This window comes from Dromaius novaehollandiae, chromosome 4 (assembly GCF_036370855.1).
Source record: "Dromaius novaehollandiae isolate bDroNov1 chromosome 4, bDroNov1.hap1, whole genome shotgun sequence".
Lineage (NCBI taxonomy): Eukaryota > Metazoa > Chordata > Aves > Casuariiformes > Dromaiidae > Dromaius > Dromaius novaehollandiae.
The window spans coordinates 82,408,151-82,428,977 of record NC_088101.1 but is presented as its reverse complement, the minus strand read 5'-3'; the positions used below and the strand labels follow the sequence as shown (position 1 = coordinate 82,428,977).

Genomic DNA, 20,827 nt, shown 5'->3' with positions numbered 1-20,827 from the left:
ATCAGACATTCATTGCCGAGTAATAGAAATTAGACTAATAAAAATTCTATGGCTTCTAGCAGGGGGGAGGGGAAGGGGAGGATAATGTCTGTAGAGAGATCAACTCTTGCAGTCTTATGTAGGGCTATTTACAAGTAAAGAAGTTATTTATAAGTTCATATAGATGTTAAGAAAACTTGAATTTGGAATATTGTTCTCAAAGAAATAGTACCAGTCATGTTTCTACATCAAGTTCTTTCACAGGCCGTTTACTTATCCTGGTGCTATTATTATTTGCATTGTATTTGCACTCCCAGCCAAGATCAATACCTTGTTGTGCTTAGATACAACTGTTCAGATGAAGAAAACCTCACTACACAATATTTATATTATAAACAGCTAGCATTTGTGCCAACTTTAGCCTTTTCTTTCCTACCCAATAATCTTGTTGCTCCCTAGAGAAATACTAAAAGAATCATTCATCCCTTTGTCAGATTTTAAATGGAAATGGTTCCGGCTGATGAATACTGAATGATTGGCATTTCTTCCTTGGCTTTGCTGCTATTCCTAAATTCCTGCTAGCAGAGGTAGATGCCTACTTTCCCAATATATAAAGCTGTCATCTCATAAAAATAGAAAATATTTGAGAGTAAACAGAAGCAACAAGCTTGGTTCAAATAGATTCAGCAGAAGAGTGGTAGTCAGGAATAGACTGAGAGTTACTGATTCCTAACCACCAGTGTGTCTAGGAGAATTTTGATTAATTTGCATCTGGTTCCTATGCTAACTGCTTGCAGCCAGGTAAAACTCCTGCATCGTACTAGAGATGTTAAATAGATTAGACAACCTTCTTTGAATGGAACACTCTAGGGGACTAAAACCTGACAGTCTTTCTAGGAAAGCCTCTTTCTCATACATGCTTAACACTTACAGAGCTTGTTATACTAGCAGAATTTCATTAGAATAAATGGATGAATAAAGAGATGAAACTGATATCATTTGATGCTCCAGCAATGAAAAGGTACATAGACATGTTTCAGGAAATTTCAACATACAGACAGCTTGTGTTACCTCTTCTTTAAAGGATCTCCTGCCTATGTTCTGGGCTAACCGATAGCTAAATTGCTGCACTGGGAGAAATGGAAGGACTTCTTGTGCCTGACCTCAAGAAAGCATCTTCTGGGTTTCTAATTGAATAAGTAAATGAGAGAGTGGATGAGGAAGAATGGAAGGACAGCACCCTCACAGAACTTGGTTGCTGTCATGTTTCCAAGTGGGTATGTGAAAACGCATGGTTGGTATGTGCAGAGGATAGGAACAGTCTAAGCTCCACTTGCTGCCTTTTCTGAAAGAAGAAAGGAAAGAGGTCGAGCAGCACAGCCATAGCCTGCTGCTTTGCACAGTTATGCATACGTGGCAAGGGAGAAGGAGTTCTACCTCCTGTACAGGCATAAGTTGGCAAATTCCTGAGCTACTGCCAACCTTGCAGACTGCAAGTGAAAAGGGATCTTGAAAGTAGGATCTGCCTTCCTTCCTTCCCTCCCTGCTGAGGTGACAGCATGCTTAGTTAAGCATGCAGAACTGTTAAAGTCTACTCTGCAGCTCAAAATGACTGTTGCAAAAGATGAATCAAGTCCCATGTCAGAATACAGGCAGATCCCTCCCTTATTATAGTAGTCACATGGTCTTATGGCCTTCTAGTTTACAAAGCTTTTCTTGTTTCTTTAAAAAAAAGAAAAAGAAAAAGAAAGGTGTGACCTGTCTTGATCTGTATTTTACACTCAGTTCAGGCAGAAAAAAAATAAGCCATTTCTTTCAGAAGACATCATTAGCGTCTTATAGCTGTACATACTAGTTAAGAATTCTGACTTTTTCCACCAATTTCCACCAAAATCCTTTGGGCTATTTAAAGTAATAAATAGATAACTCAGGATATGAAAACACCAAAAAGAGGCACCCAGTACAATTATTTTACCTGGTTGACATCCAACTGCACAAGCCAATCAGCTTAGGATAAGACAATCAGTCCTGAATCAACACTACTGCAAGACAATCATGAAAAAGCCCACTTCAGCAACAACTTTAGGTATATCGGGAGGATTCTGCCTCTGTGCTCCCTGGAAATCCCTCTGTTTTAAAAGGGCTCCTCTGCAACTCCCTTAGAATCTGATGATGACTACTGGGACTGTATCAGCACTTTTTTCTGTTAGAAGTTGTTTAATTTGAGCCTCAATATACAGACTACCATCTAACACAACCCTGCAGTCAATCAAGTGACTATTGTAGACAGAATACTCTGGGAGGACAAGCACTTTCCTCCTTATCCTCCATCTCATTTATTGATTTTCTGCTAGAATTTCTTCAAAGTAAAGCAATGCAAAAATAAATCAAGAAGTCCCGGCACGAGAATAAGTTTATTCACTTCAGACTGGCTTAGCTTGAAATTGGCTTCCATAGTCAAAGGTTCTGGACAGAGATAGAATGTGGAATCTCCATTTTCCTTCAGGTACCTACAAAGCTTGTCTGGGAAGAGTCAGTAGTTTAAGCTTAAAAAGTGGCACTAACTTCAAATAAATTACAAGCCAAAAACCCCAATACACTTAGAATATAATATATATATTTTAAAAAAATTCTAAAGTATTTTGCTTGCTATATACTTAAATTTTCACGCAGCACAAGCATCTATACTTCTTTTCATTAGGAAGTTCTGTTAAAAATGCTGTAGTCTTTAGTTTCCAGATCATTCTACAAATAGACAACCAACACAGCAAGTTCAAGCCTCATAATATTTACTTCTGTCTACAGAAGAGATATAGTATGGTTTTGCAAACTAATTTCACAAATATCACAGTAAAAAGAGCCATTATTTCCACTGATTGCTTAAAGCTACCACACAGTAACGCTCTTTCTATTGAAATTCCATATGGGAAGTGATATAAACTCATGTTGCCACCCATATTTGTATCGTAAAAATAATAGCTTAAGTGCTGTGAGGTAATCAACCAAAGCACCAAGGATAGACAGTTCTTAAAATCTGTTAGGATTTCAAACCTTCAGTACAAATTCTTGTCAAAATGCTAAGCTGTTAAGTTACTCAGACTTATTCAGTCTGCCAAATGAAGCAGAGAGTTTGGAAGAGTATTTCTCAGGAAAGCCACAGCACAAGAGCTCTATCTTCTTTTGGAGGTGGAGACTTTCACTGTCAATGATTAAACTAGTTTCCTATGCTTTCACAGTGGCTACCTTTAATTGTATTCCTATCCGGCACCTCTCTACCCACCCTACCTCTTGCCAGTATCCCTATCTCCATAACTCCACCCAGAAGAGGTCTTAGTCTCTAGTCTGTATCTCATGCTAATAAACCCTTTCCTGGAATATATCCTCTCCACTTCACCCACAGCACCTCATATCTATGCTGGTATAACTGGCAAGTATAAAGCAACCTTATGTAGATATTCAGCCTACGTTTTATTTTAGCTATTTGTAAACAATGAATTAGGGACCTAAATACATTTAAGGTTCCGAGTCCAAATGACACAGAAGAGACTAAAGTTTTAAGGTTTTGCTTTGGGCCCCCACCCCACCCCTGGAAATGAGCTAAGCACTTGGAAGCATAAATCTCAGGAACTAAGTTCCCAAATCTCTTTCAAAAAGGATTTATTAGTCTTAGTTGTACCTGGATCTTTATCAGCATTTAGGCATAAAACACCCAATTTCAGCAGGAATTCCTTAACTAATACCTTTCAGGAACTGTTTTAGGACTTCCTAATCAGCACTTGTATAGCTGGGAGTCAGCTTTTCTGTGCTTTGGCTTTCCATGAGTAAAACACGATAATGTTACTTTTTCCATTTTGTTTATGCAGAATGACAGTTCTTAGAGACAAGGAATCTTACTGCACATACTTACCACCCCTTCCCCTATGGGACCAAGCACAGTGGAGATGCTGGGCATTACGTAGTTGTGCATGCCTTTTCTGCCTCTGATAATGCATAGGTACCTAGATACATCTATGCATTATCACGAAAACTACTTCTGTTTTTCTTTGTTTTTTTATACTGCTGGTTAAAATCTCAGCTGAATAATCCAGAACCTTTCAAGGTGTATGAATTCTATGTTACCATTGGGTTTAGAAATGGGTGAAAAAATATTAATTTTCCATAAAATTATTTGCCACCAAACAAACAATTACAATACATAACAGCCTAACTATTATTGTTTCTCTCATATCTGCCACTACCTCCTTAAAAAGGTGAAATACAGCCTCATGAAATTTCCACACTGTGTTTTTATAGCATAAATACATTTTCAATTCAGAAATCAAGTTTCCAAGTTATCAATGCTAAACACAGACTTTAAAAACTTGGAGATTTAGCTTTTTGAAGCAGCAGTTAAGACAATTTTTTCTATTCACAGGAGAATCAGTAAGTGCGTGTGAGAGACGAAATACATTTCACAACTCAGAACTTGTTCCTATCAGGTACAATAGAGCGATATCAGGTACAATAGAGCGATATCAGGTACCTCATAACTGGTATAGAAAGGTTGTTTTCAGTACGTTAATAGGCATCTGAGGAGCAGCACCAGCCTCTTACCATGTTCCTTCTCTTCTTAATCCTGCTTGGTAGAGTCAAAGGCTAGAATATGTTTAGGGGAAATCGATGATTCAGAGGCATACACTGAAGTATGTCTGAAAAGTGTATCAAATTGCAAATCTGTCCTGGGAACTGAGTACAAATCTCAGTACTTACTATCGTAAAAGAACAGCAACAGGTACAGAGAATTTATTAAGGCTCTATCCCAGTCCACACACACTGATGTAGCATTTCCATCTAGAAAGGGAGCAAGTTATATTCTCAATTCATTCTGTTCCACCTTTTCTAAAAGCTAAACTCAGAATGAGTGAGGAAACTTCAGTAGAATAGATCATCTGAGCCACAGATTTTCAATTTGAGTTTAATCTGAGTTTTGGCAACTTATGCTTTGGCAGAGTTTGCAAATTAAGTACATAGCCAAGGACAGGCTTGGGACCCTTGGGACTGACTCTAAGCACCAGTTTGGCATTGCTTTTCTGCTTTTCTCTTGTTCACGCTATTTTCCTACCTTATACTTTGCTTTTAAATCCATTTCTTTCCCAAGCTGTGTTTGAAATGAAGTTAACACGATATGAATCCCCTCCCATAAACACAAAGGAATATATTCAAACAGAAGTGTCCAGGAAAGTGTTCCAAACAATACGGCAATCTTAAAGCTCTTCATAATTTCTTTTGCATTGTTCCTTTCAAAACAGTGTCTGCCATAAACACCCATCTCTTTTTACAACACATTTATAAAGCAGTGCATCTCAAGTGATCAGAACATTTCTACAGGTGTGCAAGATGAGACAGGCAGTCTAAAATCCCAAAAGGAAATATTTTCTCCAGTTCACTGATTATTATTAGCACAGACAATACTCTTTCCGAGGGCAAAGTGCTCGCAGACATCTCACACCCTGCTTTTAGAGTTGTCAATAGTTCCATTTGCACCTTTTCAGGAGGAAAGGCAGAATTTGGTATAGCAGATCAGATCTATAAACCAACTGTTTCTAATCACTCAAGTGTAACATGAAAAAAAGTAAAACTTAGTTCTCATTCCTAAAATTCTTTTAGGAACAGTTCTTAAAAAATAGATAATTGACCTGCAATTACACATCAAGACTATTTACAGTAGCTGACAGCTACATAATTTAAGCAACTAAGGTGCCAGAAAGTATAACAAGAGGATTACTTTTATCAATACTTTAATATGCCCTCTAATTCCAGCTTTTTCTCTAGCATCTCCTTAGCATATGACAGCAGCTGTTCATATGAAAAGTCCATCTAGACCTGTGACTTTTCTCAAATAGGCTTTAGCTGTTGGTCACTAGGGAAAAAATGTATAAACGTAGCAAGGGTACATGATTGCCTCCATCACCACTATTCTCAGCCTCCAAATACCTGTAGCTCACAGTCAGGGTTGTATTTTATGCACGCAGGAATCCTCAGTGGATTTCCCTTTAACTAATTTGTCAAGTCTCCCCTTGAACATTTCATTTTGTAAACATCAGAGTCTCCACACTGTCTGGCAAGTTCTATAGCTTACCTATACTACATAGCTTAATAATTTCCTCCTGATCACAGATTATCTTATTGCTAAACAGTTTTCCATCAGCATAAAAAAATCTCCTAAATCAATCTGGAATTAGGTGCTATGTTCTCCAGTTGAACATACACCATCGCTTACAAAAAAGAAAGCTATTCGTTCTGCTTGAAAGGTTTTGATACAGCGAAAAGAGCAGCAGCTTTAAAAGGAATAGCTGAATAGCTTCTTCTCTTAAACAGAAGTCATTTGAGTCTTTGTAGATTTGGTGACGTAGAATCTTGGTTACTTTGGATCATCTTTCTGTCTCATAGCACAACTAACCACCCTCAGTGGACCATCTTCAACCTTCCCGCAAATGTCCATTGATGGAGATTCCACAGCCTCTTTAAACAACATATCCAAGGGTTTCTCCCTGCTCACCTTTACAAAGATTCTCCTAAGGTCTAACCTGAAGCAGGACTATGGCTGACGCTGGAATTCAGCAAGAGGTGAAAGAAAGTTCACAGGCTCTCTAGCCTTTGTGCTTGAGGACAACAAAAGAGCTCAGATGGATTAGCTGGACACAGAGGCCAATGCCAGAGATAGCCATCATCTATTCAGAACAAAGAAAAACAAAGGCAGGAGTTCAGCAAGAGGAGAGGTTACCCAGTTTACTATATTAAATGTCTTGTTTGTGAACATGCTTTTTGTGAGAGAGTTCCTACCTACATGCCAGAAGATTAAGAAATAAGGAAGAGTGAGCTTTGGCGGGGGGGGGGGCCTCATTTACTTTCATTTAAATTCTAGCTTTCAGTGAAGATTTCAATATCCTAGACATGTTGGAAATTTGGTAGAAGACAGACATGGCAATTCCGGGCTATAAAATACACAGAAAAGGCGTCAGAGTTTGCTAGGGCTGAGGTGGAAGGAGTAAAGTGCTACACTAAAGAGACTTTAGATTTAAACTAAAGCTACCTACACAACCAACCATCCAGCCAGGATGGTAATACTGCAGTATGTTAAGTGAGAAATAACACAGAGAATGGGAGTAGGAAATGCAGCAGAAACTGAAATTTTAATTACCCATATGTAGGCTGGGGTAAGACCTTATCAGGATGTAACACAGAGACCAAACTTACAGACACCAAAGACTAACATGGAACAACTGGTTAGGGAACCCAAAAGAGAGGATGCAGCCCTTCACTTGCACAGGGTTTGGTTCTAAAGTATCATCCAGCTGAAGCCACAATGACATACTTCAGTCTCAGTAAAAAGCTTCACAGTAACTTACTCCCATAGAAGTAACACAGTATAGCAAATACACATGAACTTCAAAAAGCTATTCATTCATTCAGCTTCAGAAAGAGGAGCTACTGGGTGAAGAATTTTAAAAAAAGGAGAAAGCTCTTAAAAAGTAGATAAAATTGTATAAAAGAACGAAAACCTTACAGGTGATATTAGGAGGGGCAAGTGCATATCAGATCTTAAGGCAGGGTTGGAAAAGGAAAAAAGAAAATTAGCTGGAGAAACAGAGAAAATAGGTTGTTAGGCATAAGAAGGCATCTGTCAAAAGCTGACACTGTTTCCAAAGGAAGAAAATACAAAGTCATAAATTCTGGTAAATTAAGTGTAAAAACATAATAAGAGAGGACCTAAAAAAGGGATCTGAGAAACAGCTAGTGAGGGGATTCACACACACACACACACACACACACACACACACACACACACAGACTGAAGTCTTTCCTCAAACATGTCAGAAACAGGAAGACTGCCAGAAAGCCCACAGCACCAGCTGATAAGGCTATAAAAGGAATACTCAGAGATGAGCACTGTGGAGAAACTATACTAGTTCCTTTTATTAGTATTCACTTGAGAAGAAAGATTTTGATATTCTCACCCTTCTGTTTCTGAAATTGAAATGACTCCAAACACATAATGGACAGACTGGCAAAGTGAATAGTAACAAAACTCAAGACTTGTTAGAGGTATCCACCATAAAATGTCACAAAAAATTTAGAGCTATTCACCAAAAAAACCTAAGAAAAGTCAAGGATGAACATGGTGTTTCACTAGAGACATTACTGGTGTGTAATGTCTTGCATTTTACCTGAGGACTAGAAAACAGCAAAAGAGATATCAATTCAGAAATAAATCTGAAAATAATTCTAAGGCTCACTAAAGGAATTAAAAGACAAGTTAATAGAAATTGTAATAAAGAATAGGTCAAGTGGACATTTGGAAAAGTGTGATGTACTCTGGCACAGTCACTGTGGCGTCTGCAAATTCTGCCCTACTAACCTTTTGGAGTTTTCTAAAAGATGTCAACAGATTTGCATATCTGGTTGACATACTCTTTGCATTTCCAAAAGCCTTTGACAGAGTCTCTCATCAAGCACCTGGAGGTGGGGGAGGAGGGGGAAGGAACCAGGACTAAGGGGAAAGGTGCTGGTATGAATACATAACTGAACAAAGGAAAGAAACAACAGGTAGGAATAAACAGTTCTTACAACAGAGGGAGGTCTCAGGTGGAACTCTGCATGGTCATCTTCGGGACAACTGCTGTTCAGCATATTTGTAAACAACTTGGAAAAGGAATAAGCAGTGATATAACAAAGTCAGTTACTTAAGATAGCAAGGATGGGACATCTATACAGAGTTCTAGAAGGCCTTTTTATAGAACAGTAAAACTCAACAATAGAATGAGAGGTGAAATACAACATTAATAAACATGAAGTGATGTTCATAGAAAAAAAACAGGTTTAACTTTAAAAAAATATCCTAGCTTTCCTTGAAAAATACCAGCCGAGTTCCTAGCAACGCTCAAGAAATCAAGTCTAATGAAGTGGGGAAAGGGTCAAGAGGCCTAGGAGGAGGGGAGGTCATCCATAGCCTGAAAGCTTTTTACTGTTCTGATCCTGCCCCTCTGAGAAAGGATATAATAGAGTTGCAAGCAGTTCAGAGAAGGATAAGAAATATGATCACAGGTACAAAAAATGTTTTCATCCAAAGAATTAAGATTCATGAAGAATAAGCTAAGATTCTTCAACAATATATATAAAAAAAAAGGAAGTGACAAATGAAAAAAATACACAAAACCACACCCATCTCAGGAAGCACACTGAGCTGAAAATAATGCAAGGTTGGAAGGATTTCAGAAGGAGATACCATAGACTATTCTTACCCTTCCATAGGTACTCCCCTAGGGCCACTGTCAGGCTGGTAGATTAGATGGGCCTTAGGTCTGACCCATATAGCTTTTTCTATGTAGTGTGCAGACTCCCAAATTAAGCCCATTACTTCTTCTTCTGTCTCCAATGACTGGCATCAGTGGATTATCAGTATCTCCTGATTTGGTATTTACTATTGAAGCTAGAAAAGGCAACTGACAAGATTTTTGAAAAGGATGTTGCAGCTTAAAAACAGGAAACATGGAGCTGACCTCCACGAGCAGTAGATCCGATACAAAACAGGCTGCTCTTCAGAGCACAAAAATTAACAGGTAACAGCATTTCTAGGTCTGATTGCAATCACAGCATTGTCAAAGCAGTGCTGCTTGGTATTGTACCAAGTTTTGTGCTTGCTATCCCCCTGCCGGCCTGTACAGCTATACTCTGTAAGACCTAAGCTTCTGCTATTTACAAAGCCTGTTAAAAAAAAAAAAAAAAAAAAAAAAAAAAAATCATCATTCCTTCCACAACAGCAGTAGCTTTTAGCAAGAACTCTAGGGTCTAAATTATTCACAGCATTGTATTAAAATTCACCTTATTAATTTTATACTCTGATACTGTAGCACTTCCTTTTAAGCAGCTGGATTTGCTCATCATTAACAAATATATGTGCCAGCCTTCCCGCATTCTCAGGGGTCTTCTCATTGTTTAAGGCAAAGGAGCAGCAACATGTAAATTTTCCACTCTGGTTTTCAAAAAGCTAGGCTGCATGTCATATCTGCAGAAGTGGTTCTGAGTCACTGACCCAGAATCCATTGAGGCAGGATGGCATCACAGCAGAATAACACCTCCTACCCTTGAACAGGGCAGATTCATTTCAAAGGAGCTGGGCATTGGTCTCTCTTCCTACCATTGCTCTTTTGACAGGGAGCTAATGCCTGTCAGTGGAGAAAGTAGTGGGGCCCAAAACCCACACTGCCCAAGCAGTAAGCAGGGAACCAACAAGAAGCATTTCTGGTGCCCTAAAGTTCCCTCACAGGAAGTTCAGCCAAGATCTGGTTCCCTGCTGAGGATCAGCTTAGCCCACAAGACATCATGGTAAGAATATCTGCCTTACTACAAGGGAGCCATATCTGATGGCATCCTCCTCCCTGCTGTCTCCCCCACCACCTGTCTCCCCAACTGTGTGATTTCATGTTACCAACGGGTTTGCTCCAGGCTTTGCAAATTTCACACAGCATGCAAATACCTCTGCTGCACACAGCTCCTCCACCATACTGCTGCTTTTCTGCACTATAGGTACTGGGAGAGAACAGCCAAAACTATTGCCACTTCCAATAACATACTGGCAAACAATTCTTTCCCTTTATTCTTACATTCCTCTTCCTATGTCTCTCTTCTTTGAGCCCTTCTTTATATGTGTCACCAAAGCAAAATAGCATCAGACAACCTTTGAACAAATTACAAGTCCCATCTGCCTTTAAAGCACTGTTTGGTAATGACTTTACCATTTTCACTAAATGGTGGTAGTGCTGACATTACATTACAAGTGCTGGTAGCACTGACATTACATTAACCATCAGTCATAAAAACATTGCCCAGTGGGTAAAAAGAATGTTAACTGCAAGAAGATGTTGGGGGAGGGCGGGGAGCTGGCAAAATCAAGACAAAGTTAGCCTAACCCGTCACAAAGAGGAGACTTTAGAATGCTGTTGAACAGAATAAACCTCTAAGGCACGTATGACACAGATTGCTCTTCAAGATGAAGATCATATACATTAATAATAACAAACACAGATCTTTCACTTGGCTTCAAGGTGCCTTCAGCATGCGAGCATAAGCCAGTTATGCCAAACTAGAATGCGACTTCAAACTGTACACATTGCTGAAGGAAGGACGGACAGGTTAGGACACCTTCTGCAATCCAGAACAACAAGGAGGGGTAACTAACAGTGAATGGTCTCAGCTTAGCTGAGATATCCTGTGGGAGGACATTTTACAACAGTTCAGATCATTAATAACTATTCCCTGGTAGCAGACAGGAAGCAAGGAATTAATTGTGATTCTATCCCTTGTGTGGCTACTCACCAGTAGCCCAGCTCACACACTCCTTGGGCAGTCTCTGCTTAGTAATGTTTCCTTTCCTGAGCTGCCTTAGATAACTAAGCCTGTATCTCTCCACCTTTAGTCAGGCTGAGTAGAACCCAACTCTCTAAATCATCTTGTGAATGACTTGTGGAATAAAGAGCTACTCAGAATGAAGAAAGGGGCCACAAATTATCCTGCCTGCAGTTCTGTAGTGAGTGTCCTCAGCATGCAGGCTTCATAAATCATGGGCAGCAGAGCCATAGCTGGGCTCATGTCTAAGCTCTCTGACTACTGCTGCCCAGGCATTGGCTGGAGCAAGCAACAGGAGAAGCTTTAAGAGGTGTGAGGAGACAGAAGGAAGTGGTGTTAACTGCAAGAAGTCTTAAGAAGAAAAAAATCAACAAGATGACACAAACTCGTGGGGTATGAGGTTGCCTGGGACATTAACATGGTAAACTAGGACACAGTCACTCTGGGTAGCAGTTTCAGAACAACCATACCTTTTTCTGAGTTTGCCAACCCTTTAGCATACACAAAGGTATTGGGGTGGGGGGCAACGATGCACAGGAAAAGTGTCATGGACACTCAGATGAAAGCTGCCAAGGAATAAAGTTCTGCTTTGGAGGATTCAAGTATCTAATCTTTGTCCAAATCTAAGAGCAAAATTGAAATCAAGGAGAAGAACAGAAAAAAACCTACAGAATTGCTATGCTATGAAACCTTCTTCTAGCACTGGGGACACTGAAAGATCTACTATAGCAATTCTGCTGTTCCTGTATGCATTATTCTTGATACCATATATATGGATGTATAGGATAAATAAAATAGTGTCTTAAAATTTTTAATTGTTAACTAAAGGCATTTATTTTATGTCTGCATAAACAAACAGTTGCTTTCCTCTTTTGGATGCAAAGAAGGAAATGCTAAACAAATAGTCTAAACAATCCAATCTATTTGGCATAGGAACAGCCAAAAGAGCCAAGGAAGAAAGAAATTTCATTAATGTGGAAGTCAGGCATTGAATAATTATTCCAATTATTATTTGGAATTAAATATTCCAAAAGCATGCCCCCTTGTCATACACATTTACTTTTCAAATGTGCTATTTCAAACTGAAAGGTATTAAACCACACACATTCTGATTTGAAATGTCAAATGGAGCTGAGTCATTCTGGTATTTGTCTCCCTTGTTCCACCTAGTTTCTCTGAACTCAGTACCTTATGTCAGTGCCTTTTACTCCATCACAGAACTGAACTAGACCAGGTGACATTTTCCACATGTTGATATTTGTATTGGACAACCTTTTAGGGTGGAATTCATCTAAGCAAATGTAGCAGTTACTTGTTTAATTACCAGGTAAACAAGGGCAGATTAAAGAAAGCTGTCTCCACCAATCTTTGCAAAAATGTAACTGATTGAGCTGACTCACTTTCTTCAAATACCGGTTTCTTTATGTCCTTTCTTGCTACAGTGTTTCAACTGAAATCAGTATTGCCTCAGGTCTCTGATTGTTTTAAAGAGGTAAAAAGTCCCCATTTCACGTTAGAAAAGTTTTACTTTGCAATAATCTGGGGTCATGAGCATGCTCTACAGGTGGCTCTTTGGAAAGATATTCATTGCAAGTTGCCTGTCTGGTTACTTATTTCTCAAAAATCACAAATTTAAATGACAATTCTGTTATTCTGTTGCCCAGAATCCTGTGCATGGATTTCTCCCTCCCCCCCTTCACCCCTCTCCCTCCTTTTTTTTTTTAAAAAAAAGGAAAAAATAAACTTTTGGCCATTTTCAATCACGAAAAATTCACACTGAGCTGAGAGATGCTGTGCTTTCACCACTGCAGGCAACAGATTCTGACATGCAATGACTCTGATCAAACACAGTTTGGTTTTATTTTTTTCTAAGCTGAGGAACTTAAGGAAGATGCTCACTGTGGAGTGAGCTATTAGCAATCGGATTACACCTCTGATTTCTACATATTACTTTCCATATCGCCACAAGCCTGGATATGAGAGAACTCCAGGCAAAAGGGATGGCAGGGACTGGACTGGTCAGTAGAAGGATAATGAAGGAACTCAGGAATTAAAAAATAATCAAGTGGGCACATTGCTGCATCTCTACAGTGACTAATTCTGGGATGGAGACCTGGGAGCACATCTACACTGCACAATAAGGTGAAGTACAGAGCTACACATGGCTTCAGCTAGCTTTTCCACAGCAAATGAATTTAGTCCATGGCTTCAAATGAAGCACTGCATTAACAGAGCTATGCTGAACACAAATGCAATGAACATATTTAATGCTCTGTCTTCCTTGGACTAGTCTTATTCAACAATCTGTCTCCTTGACCAGTCTTCTGTTATCTTCCAGCTTGGCTCATCACCAACCCCATTCTGCCATATCCCACTCAGAAGTATATGCAAACCCTAAGCAATCACATTTGGGGATCTTTGCACATTTTCAGGAGGTAGAGAACAGAGATGTTCTGAGGACAGCTAACAATAAGTATCTACTTGTGCCTGCTAATTGAATCTGTTCTTGAGGTTGAGACACAAAGGTGACCACTTCTGAATCCGTACTCTAACGCCTCCAGTGATATTGGAAGTAAAAAACTAACATTACGGAGCCACATTGGCCCAGAGGAAAGAACTAGGCTTGAGTGGATCTTGAAGTTTTTCATTTTGATTATTCCCTTTCAATAAGGTCAAAGGGTAAAACTCAAAATTTTAGTGATCCCTAGGTCTTCAGAGTGGCATTTGTATAGTGAATGGCAGTAAGATTTCATTCTGGTAGCCTGTTTTCAGACCACTTGAGCTGTTTCAATTTAGCCTTTTGATGATTTCAGGAGATATAATATTCAAAAAAACTTTTTGTAAATTCCATGACGTATCATTGGTTCTTCTAGAACTCTGTGGAAAGTAATAAGCTTTCTTGGTATTAAAGAGAACTGATTATTATCAGTCAAATCTGGTTCTGAATGCTCGCTACGTAATTCAGTCAGTGAATTAAACATGTACAATGCTTCTTTTTTTTAATTATTTTATTATACTTCTAGCGTTTAACTCAGTCAGAGGATGAACTTGACTCAGTGTTGTTAAATGAAAATTAAATTGTTCACATGCACACAACACGAAGGATTTGAGGGAATTGTTCGATCATAGCTAGGTTCCCACCAACACAGAAATACAGCTGTGTAAACAGACATCTGCTTCTACTACGCTCTAGAGGTTTCTGCAATAGAAGAGGAAACACACCTGGAGGCAGGGGAAAGCTAACCTATTCCAAACACTCTGCAAGTTCTCCTGTATTATACTAAATCTCCTCTAATCCACCTTTTAAAATGAAATTCTCCCTAGCACAAACAATTAGTACAAAATAGGTGATCAGCTCTAGTTAAGCCTTAGCTCTGAGGTATGTAGCAGGACTTTGCAATATCTGTTTTGGTGGAGGTGGAGAAAGAAGGGTCAAAACTTTGACCAAGTAAACTCTGGACTAAAATAAAAGAGTGCATTAGAGAGCCTGAGCTGTTTTTGGCATCTTGGTGGTTCTTAGGTCAACATCAGGGCACCCTTCCCTCTGTGCTTAACGAAGGTGATGAGATTTAGTTATGATAATTTTCTTGCTTTTGGCTTCCTGCAGAGAGCAGTTCTGGTCTACGTTATCAATTATTAGCCAATCTCATCCTAAGGCACATTGTTATCAGTTTGCTTCATCTTTCATATATTTCCAACAGCCATCAGCTTTTTTCCTCAACACACATTTCTTCAACTAAACAGCTTGTTGGTTTTGTGGAGATATATCAAAGAGTACTAACATTAGCCTGCATCTAATCTAGATTTGCACATAGCAATGCACAACAACCACTATCTCAGGTATGTAAACAGCATAGCTGTCTCATTGCCCTGTAGCATCCAGCGTAACAAGCTATTTACACCCAAAACTGCAAGGACATGACTATTTTCTTTCGGTTCCAGAACAAGCTTGTTTGCCAACTCTATACCGTGTTCCACTGAGTTTAGCATCTTCAGAGCTCACAACTTTCTTCCTCCTGTCCCAACATATGCTCCATCATTTACACCGGCTCACCTTTTCTATAAGAAATACTAATTTCTCCAGTGCCAATGAAGACATTGTTAACGGCTCTAGTATGACTTTTATGCATCTTTTACGTGTCTCTGCATTACATCATCGTAGAGAACATCTCAATTAATTTATCCTGTGTGCTTAGACTTTTGTAACACTTTCCTTCCAAATATCTGAAATACAAGTTCATTAAAATGCACCCACAATAATTTTGGAGCTGGTGGACCTAACAAAAGGCATTTAAGTGATTTGCTGAAGATCAGTCAGTAAGTACAGGAATAGACAAAACCCTGGAGATTTAACACTTTCTTCTCTCTCAAACGAGAAGTTGAAAACACTATCTCATCAGCCTGTTATTCTTTCAAATGAAATTCATTACACCCATACATGCCCTCTGAAGTCTCATTTCTATAACAATACATAAACTTTTCTCATCAGCTCCTGACACAATGCTTAACACTACTGTTTATTTTATCCCACTGTAGGCAAGATAACGGGGAAGAAATAATAACTGGATCTTAACAGCTACGAATCTTCAGCATACTTTTCTTCTAGAATTATATGAAAACTAATATTTAGGCTGAGATTTTTTTCAAAGGACCCAAAAACTTCCAGGAAGTAGAATGTCATCTAAGGCAAGACCCTAACTTTTAGAGGTTCCTTTTCTGGGGAAAGAATTGTTATTTCTTTAATCATGATCTTTCCTGAACCCCAGCCATATGAAAGTGTCTTCAGATATGAAATATTTGAAAAACAAAAACAATTTCTACCCCTTTCATTCCAGATGCAGAACATTTCTCTTTTTCAGCAGTAAGGCAGGATAAGTTTACATTCCCTTATATACATAACATATTGCACCCTTCACACTTCTTCACTTACCATCACACATCACACCTTGTTTATAAGGTTGTCTGAAAGAATGTGCTATCAGCACTGTCAAGATGAATATTTCCAATATTAAAATACCAAAATGCTTTGACTCACTGAGATAGGAGAATTAGCATTGCCTTACCATGAGGACTCTTGCACAGATTTTATCCTGCATCACTTTGTATTCTAATGCCAAATCTTTGAACCAGTCAGTTTCACTTTGTTTCTGCCAGAGGAAAAACAACATCTGTCCATCAGCTGCATAGAAATTAAGCCCTTGTTTTCAGGTAATATTTTTATTGGTTCTGTGGTATGCTGAGTTAATATGGCAAATGTATTACAGCTGAAGTATTATAATGAATTCTATGAGGCTGCCTATATTAGTTTGAAAGCATTTTTTTACTAAGTTTGTACTCAAGTCATTTGCAAGTCAATACAAAAATAAACCTAACAAGGAACTAGTGTACTGTACATCATGTTAGCCTCTCTCTCATTAATGGCAGAAATTAATTGCAGCATGCACAAACATAAAGATAGTTCTACTTTACCCATATGGTTAGTGAATAATGAAATACAAAGACTTCTAGAAGCTCAATAGTAAGCTTTTAAGGGACTGTGTCTCACACAAAGCACTCAGCCACAGATGAGATAAATACCCAAATAAAGACTGGGGAAATAAAGAAATATAATGTTGAGGGACTTCCAAGCTACCTCCTTTCCTATTGTTCTAGTACTTAAATACTCACAATCCCCTTTGCATACAAATTGTGCAAGTAAGAAACATGCAAGAGTCACAAATGCTCTATGAAACAGCAGAACTACGAGCTCAAAAGTGAGCTTCCTATTCAAAGGTTTTCCAGTGAGAGTTCTTTCTGTGATGTGTGGATTCTCTCATGTGCAAAGAGTAATATTGTACTATACCCTGTCTTTCAGTGGTGTTACTAACAAACTCATTCCCCCAACCCAGGCTTCCCATTTTAGAAGAGTTACAGAAGTTTAGTATCTTTGAAATTACTACCCTTGACAAGTTCAGAAGCTAGTGAGCAGTTGGAGTGGAGGCAGAGATTTACAGCCAGGTGGGTGTAACATGGTTGCCTAAGCTTAATTTCCCTAGGAGACCATGCGGTAAAATGCTTTCCTTCAATTGCTTCACCTGGTCCCCTGCAGAAGTGTAACATGTATTATCTCTTTACCAGCCTGGAGAAAAAGTCAATGCACCACTTCCCTCATGAGAGGCTGCAAGCCTAGTTTGCTCTTCCTTATGGTCAATGATTTCACAGCACTTCCCTTGCCAATTGAGGGACTGAGCATTTTCAATCTGAGCATTGTTACCGAACCTAGAAGCTGCTTTTCCTTACAATTTTTACTTTCTTACTTCAATTTCCTTTTTAATTAGGGACACTAAAGCTCCTTTCCATTTTGTGCCCGGATCCACAAAGCTGCAGGACCAGCCCTGCAGGCCTTTATCTCATTCACTTTGTTATTTTCTAGAACGCCACTTTGCACGCCACACTGGAACCCCATGCAGCCTGACCTGCAATAATCACATTCCCTTTTTTAGGGGAGAAAAGTGGGACCTGTTTACAAATGCTTCAAGCTTCTGGTTAGTAAATTTGGACCGAAGCAGAAAAGGCATTGGAGCAATCCATAGGAAAAGTGAAGATAAATCATATAGGCAATGGACGTCTTCTGCTAGAAAGGTCCGTGTGTTCAGCAGAGCTTTCTGACACTACTAAAGTTATAGTCTACATTTTATAGTGCCTGAATGCCTATCCCGACCTTATATTTCAGTAACTGCTTCCAGGAAGCTCAGCTGCCCTATCTCTTCCACTTTATATTAACCAATTCCTCATTTAATTTCCTTTGAAGTCTAAAATGGAATTGTCAAGCTAATGACAGCAAAGGAATGGGAGACACCATAGAAATACTTGGGCTTAAAAATGTTAAAATATTTAAGTGTTTAATTATATCAGGGAAATACTAGAGAAATAAAATAATAATCCAATTTCCAGCAACTTAGATGCATATTCTGGTGCTTCTATAGCCCATAAGTGTCAATATTTGCAAATTTCAAAGATACAGGTTTGACTGCAGGCAGAAGAAATAGAGAAGAGAAAGAAGTCAGCAGTTGAAAGTCTGGTATCTTGTTGTAATCCCAGTGTACTTATGGAGGCTCTTGACCTTCCAAGCTTATTCTGTTTCTAATCTCTCATTTATTTTTAGAAAGCCATAAACTTCTCTTTTATGCCCTGATAGCAACACTAGTAGAAGAATCAATTTAAAAGCTTTGCGTACTGTACCTGAACATTAGTAATTTGCACAGCACCATCAAATTTTACTCTCAACAATAAATCTAATGGATTGACTTGGTCAAGGATGTTAACCCACGACAATACACAGTGATGGGTTTGAAGACAAAAATATCAGCAAATGTAACTGATTTGGTTACAACGACCTATCTTACAGGAGTATCTGTAATAGATTAAAAGCAATAATTAATGTAGCTTGAGCGTATTACAAATGCTATTGTTTGGCATGAATGAAAGATGGAACAATGCAAATAATCACTCAAAAGACCAATTAATTATATGTTTTAAATCCCAATTCCAATTAAAGTTAACATTTATGCTAATTATGACATGGACATTCCTAAATAACAAACACTGAAGTACAGGCTCTAGTTGAAAGCATAAAAGTGGGAGAGAATTTTCTGATTCTCACCTCTGATTCTGATATAGAATGGCTACACTGCCATAGCAAAAGCAATCACTCTATGCCACAGCTAACAAGCTTCTTACTGGAAATGCTAGTCTTGGCTAATTTCTCTTACCATTCCACATTCCAGTTCCTGATAACTTCAGGAAAAGTGATTTTTTGACCTGTCTGAACTATATTTTTGACATCTGGACACTAATTTCCCAATTAGATGATATTCCAGGCAATAAACTGTGGTAGCCAAGTAAAGGACCAACACCCTTTCTAATGGCGTTGTCATGAAGGTAAGTGATATGTGGCAGAGGGATTTGCCAGAGCTAAGGACAGAGTTACCTAAGAATCACTCAGTACAAGTTAATCATTAAATCCGGATATCCAAGTTTGGTAAGGGCACTCCTAAAACACAGAAGCCATCTCAGCAATGTGGCAGAACTTTTTAGGACAATCCTCTCATGATTTTTGTCTGAGAATTTTTTCTCTGTCTACATCAAGGCTTGCCCCTAGGAACTCTCCTGCTGTTAACACTGGGAACAGGTAAGTAGAAACAGAGTAACACCAGGAATAGCAAAGGCCCAAGTCCTTACACTTTACTAGATCTCATTACTCAGCATTGGGTTAGGGTTATCAGTTTTCATATATGACCCATGTACTCTGTTCTGTTTTTCAAAAAAAAAGAGTAGATATTGAAAGACAGTTACTTCTTTTCATTCTTTCAAACATTTTTTTCTGTCTTCACATTAACAGTGTCACTTATCAACAACTCCAATCTCCCTCTTCCCCTCCAATTCCCCTGTACCCCAAAAAGTTATTATCACACCTAATTTAATCTAAACACTCAGTTTCTTTTTCCTTGCAGAAAGTCTTTAAAAAGATAAGGGGATAAGGGACACTGTTTTAAATTCCAGAGGAGGTTATGCTTTATACTGTAAACATGTTACTTCTTCAGCATCTTTAATAAAAGCTTGATCAAGTTTTAATGGTGATTGTCTCCACAGAAGTAATCAGTCTACAGATCCTATGCGCCAAACCTAAAACTATGCTTCCCATGTGAGCACCACAAGGTCATGCTAAGATTTTCAACTTTATGGACTTGTAATTTCCTCAAAAACATTAAAAAGAACTTTGAAACAATATTCATACCTTTCACATAATTAGCATTCTCACATTTTTAGTAATGACAACACCATTTTGTCTCATTTTACTTATAGACTCCAGAAAGGAGCCAAATGAGAAATGTCTCTAGCCTGGCTACTGTTCTGTTTGATAAGGAATGAGGCAGCTTTTTGAAATTCTCCGGTGAGCCTGGGGCACCCTCACCAGTACAGCTCATTTTTACCAACTTACCAGTTCAGGCTGCAAAGGCAGCACGTCTGTGCTCGCCCACTGAGCGATTCAGCAAAACCTCAGCGATTCCAGCGTTGGACTGAGCCGGGCGCTGTTGCCATGCGCCGTCTGGGCAGCGCCGCTTACGAGGGGAGCGAGTGGCGGCAAGGAGACGCTGTGGCAGGCTGGTAGTCTCGACAGGCGCGGCAGGGTCGCGGAGAAAGAAACTCGCGCAAAGGGCGGGGGGGGAAGATGCAGGGACGGGAGGAGTCTCGCCCTGGAGCCGCCGGGACTGGGCACCGTTCGCCACGGAGATTCCCCTCAGGGAGCGCCACGGCCGGATGGCTGCAAACAGGAGAACTAGCGTTGGCGGCGCAGTTTCAAACCGGGGCACGGCCGTTGGTGGGGCACTTCAAACCGGGGCGGGGCAGTTTCAAACCGGGGCACGGCCGTTGGTGGGGCACTTCAAACCGGGGCACAGCCGTTAGCGAGGCGGTTCAAACC

At 39.3% G+C, this 20,827-nt stretch overlaps 1 long non-coding RNA gene across 3 annotated transcripts in view; it reads right to left on the bottom strand.

Moving 5' to 3' along the window:
• The window catches only part of LOC112990805 (uncharacterized), a 195,541-nt gene extending 174,934 nt beyond the window's left edge, over positions 1–20,607 (bottom strand). For 2 of the 3 annotated variants that reach the window (XR_010389164.1, XR_010389165.1), the window contains exon 1: positions 20,345–20,607. This is a non-coding gene — a long non-coding RNA (uncharacterized LOC112990805). The remainder of the gene's footprint in view (positions 1–20,344) is intronic. The other variant, XR_010389166.1, reaches the window with a different exon arrangement.
• Positions 20,608–20,827: the final 220 nt, after the last annotated feature.